Here is a 4,618-nt window from a genome sequence, read left to right as displayed (position 1 = left end):
CACATTCACGTGCATGAAATTAAGGCAATTATTTCAATTCTAATTGAAAGACAGTTGATACACTAATAGTACAAAGGTCATGATTGCCATGAATCACGCCAAGAGATTTGTACAAAAGTATATATAATAAATTATTCAAAACTAGACCAAAAGAAACGTGTGTTATCTTGGGAACATCAAAAGTCCTAAATGTTAAGTTAATATTATATTCCAAAATCAAGATAAAAGTCTTCTTACAATAAGTGAAGTTCATTTTCCTCTATCCATCAATCAATCAAATCAACTAGAAATATCTCTCTCTCTCGTTTGTTAAAATGCTCAAATCACGCACAAGAAAAAATTAATTGAATTGCTGGTGGATAAAATGTAAATAACAATTAAGACAATTGAATCTCTTTTTCTAATAACAAAGATAAACGTTAATTATATGATAAAATATTACTTTCGTTCCTTGTTATCTTAAAAGAAATATTATTAAATAGTAAAAATAATACTTATTACCTACGTTTCTTTGAATTGGAAAAACTTAGGTTTAACTTAGAAGAACTTAAATTTTCTTGAGTCGAAAATATGTTATTGAATGCGAGCTACGAAATGAGCCCAATATAGGTATACTCATACTCACTTTGTCGAAATAAAATAAAATATGCATTTAAAATCTAATTCATTTTAGTCCAATGTTATCTTAAAAGAAATATTATTAAATAGTAAAAATAATACTTATTACCTACGTTTCTTTGAATTGGAAAAACTTAGGTTTAACTTAGAAGAACTTAAATTTTCTTGAGTCGAAAATATGTTATTGAATGCGAGCTACGAAATGAGCCCAATATAGGTATACTCATACTCACTTTGTCGAAATTAAATAAAATATGCATTTAAAATCTAATTCATTTTAGTCCAATTTTTTTTTCAAAATAAAAATATAACATATAAAATAAATACATTTATATTTTAAAATTTTCGAGGCGTTACACATAGTGTGAAATTAGGGTTTAAAGTGATAATTGCATAGGAAATCGTGATCCTAGTGTATTTAATTTCTATTGATTACAACAACATGCGTTCTCAACATTTGATTTCATTCTAGAGTCTTAAAATATTGTTTTGCATATTAATTTCAATTCAATCATAAAATTTGCATAATTAGGGTTTCTTTCTAAAATTAGGGTTTAATTAGGTATACATTCACTTTGGTAATTTAATTTCGGTTAAGGTTACGATAGATAAAATTTGAACTAATCAATCTCCGTGGGACGATATTCGAACTCATTTAATCCACTTTATTACTTGTTAACGAACCGTACACTTACGGTAGTTTTAAATCGAAAGAAAATATTTCGTGAACAAGAGTCACAGGTCACATTTCACAGTATGCATTTAAAGGAAAACTCAATTGCATACTTCACATTTCAGATGTCACAATAAATAGTTTTTATGCACATGTCATAGCTCTACTTTATATAGTCACAGTTCACATTATGCAATCAGTATACAAATGAAGTTGACAAGTCTTTTATTTTATTTTGCTGTAATAGCTTCAAGTACAGGACATCAATCCATCAGAGATGAAGATGGTGTAGCTATATATGAATGAGATTCCATATAACTGACCACAACAACCATCGCAATCATGTGCCAGTAGAAGTTCAAAGCTCTACAACCAATCAATAACTCCAAAACACACATTCGAATGATTACTGATGGATGATATTGAGGATGACCAACAACGACGATGATTTTGTTGATCCACCTCCAAGAAGACAAAGGTCACCATTTTCTGTACGTTCTTCCATGGATCCTCCAATGGAGCCACACAAGGTGTACATTGATTCATCGATGGACGAAGGTACAACAGCTCAGATGTCTCCACCCCATGCAGTAGATACAGATTGATCTAACGTATGTTACTATCTTTAATTTTTAAGTTTATGAATTTGAAATTGCATGCAAATTCTAGGTCAGGTGCTATATTTCTATCTTAAATCGCGATTATATTACAAGGTCATAGGTCACTTTACGTGAGTCACAAACGAATATGAATTGGTCACAGAGTTTTAATCCAACTTCATAATTTAGATAATTGTAGTTGACGTAGTTCACATGTACATATGCATTTGTCACGTATCATAGTGACTATGTCACATGTCATTTACATAGGTCACATATACACATGCACCGGTCTGAAACCATAGTGTTCAAGTATGATATGTCATGATTTACGAGTCACGATCTAATGTGTAAGGGTCGCACTTCATTCATATACGACAATATCTTACATTCAATGTATCTCAATTTTCATAAGTGTTGGATAATTTGAAAAATGAATTTAGTGAATTCCAAATGAAATATATAGAGCTGTCTATGCAAATCAATGATGTCAATGCGCAATTATTGTTATTAAAGGCTAACAGGAATTACAAACATAATATTGTTATTCGTATGCAAGGAGAAATCAAGTTAGATTTGATGTAGATGAAGCTAGAACTGAACTTTTTCTATCTGATTCTGTGGCCGCAATGATATCAAGCTCAATGGATCAAATTTTGAAAAAATTAAAAGAGAGAAGTGAATCGAGACGCACTGGAGCCGCACCCATTCAGGAAGAAGTACGTTCATCCTTTTACCAAGGTCATTTTACATATTTCATATTTCATTTCTTAACTTTTCATGTTTGTGCCATTTGTAGGGAAAAAATGGTGAAGAAAATGTTGACAAGAAAAGAAAGGGAAAAATGTATCTTGGTAAGCAATTTTTCGACCTAATGATAATGGAACCGTCGTCATTTGATTTGGGGGATTGGTTATATCCAACCTACTCCAAACTTTGGCAACATGTCCAATATGTTTCAATCAAAACAAGTAGAAGAACAACTGGAATCAGTAATTTTAGCTAAATATTTTGTTGATCCATGATTTTTTACCACACATGTAATTAATTTTTATCAAAATATAACAAAAATCCAATATTTATCTACACAAAATAGGGGCTATAATATTTTTCAATAAACCCTTATGTGGTGAAGATTAAAAATTAGATTTTTATTAGATTTTAACAAAAGCTAAAGAAATGTTTAATTGAAAAAAAAGTTATTAATCATATGAAATATATGGTTGAAATTAATTGTTAATTTTGACTAAAAAACAATTTTAATACTATCAAATGACTAAATTACTTTTATAGACAAAAATTAATTTTATCGCATGTTTAGTTGAAATTAAAATGCAGATTTTAATGTAAATTAAAGACAATAATTAATTTTAATCATATATTTTATAAGTCCCACAATTTTTCAACCACATATCAAGTCCTTATTTGAGCTACATTTTAATGACCTTTTTGGAAAATGTATTATAAAATATTAATTTTTTTAGATAATGTATAGTAAAAAAGGAAGGAAATTTTTTTAGTTTACGTGTAATATATTTTGTTAAAGAATATATGATTGAAAAAAAAAAAAAAGAGAAAAATATATTAAAATGAAGCCCTTTTGATCAGCTTTTATCAAAATTTACTAAAAATCGAATTTTATTCTTCGAGGCTTAAGAATGTGTTGGTCCCACTTTTTTAAGCACATTCAAATTTCAAAAGAAATTCCAACGAATTTCCTACACCCAATAAACTTGCACCCACCAATCAAACCCTAAAAATTACAAAATATTTAGAGTTTGTTTGAGCACCATATTATAAAATGTATTTTGGAATAATAAATTGATGGAGAATTTATTTTTAAAAATAAGAAAAATTTTGAATTTACGTGTAATATTATTTTGTTAAATAATTTGTGGTTGAAAAGAACAGAGGGAGATAAAAATTTTGAAAAAAATGGAATCAAAGTCAAACAAAATAATTATATATTACAGCCTTCTCCAAGCAAAGCCTAAGCTGTCTCCTTTCCATTTTTCGTGTTCGCGTCTCCAACTTTATTTTACCGCTCTTTTCTCGCATCAATGCAACACACGCCTTACACTATGATTTTTAATCTCAAGGAGTTGTATGATGAACAATCTCATATAGAGAGGTATGAGACCTCTAAACAACTATACCGGTGCAAAATGGCAGAGGGATCTTCAGTCAATGCTCATGCGCTGAAGATGATTGGTTTCATTGAGAAACTAGGTTCATTGGGTTTATAATGGATCGTGAACTAAGTATTGACTTGGTTCTGCAATCTCTGCCAGATAGTTATTCACAGTTCATTATGAACTTCAATATGAATAAGATCGAATGCACACTCCCTGAGTTGCTTAATATGCTTAAAACTATGGAGCCCAATGTCAAGGCTAACACTGGGCATGTCTTAGCTATTCATTCCTCCAAGGGCACTAAGAGGAAAATCAAAGGAAGTTTTTAAAAAAATCCAAAAAGGTTAAGGGCAATAACAAAGCAATCAAAGCAGGCAAGTACAATATCAAATCTGATGACCCATGCTATCACTGTGGAGTGAAAGGTCATTGGAAGAGGAACTGCAAAGCTTACCTCGCTAGCTTGAAGGGAAAGAAGTCTTCTGAAACTTCTACATCAGATATTTTTGTTATTGAGGTTAATATGTCTACTTCATTAGCTTCTTGGGTATTAGATATTGGATGTGGATCTCATATTTGTATAAATATGCAGG

The sequence above is a fragment of the Olea europaea genome, chromosome 22 (assembly GCF_002742605.1).
Source record: "Olea europaea var. sylvestris chromosome 22, O_europaea_v1, whole genome shotgun sequence".
NCBI lineage: Eukaryota > Viridiplantae > Streptophyta > Magnoliopsida > Lamiales > Oleaceae > Olea > Olea europaea.
The sequence above is the reverse complement of the archived record's forward strand: the minus strand, read 5'-3'. Positions refer to the sequence as shown.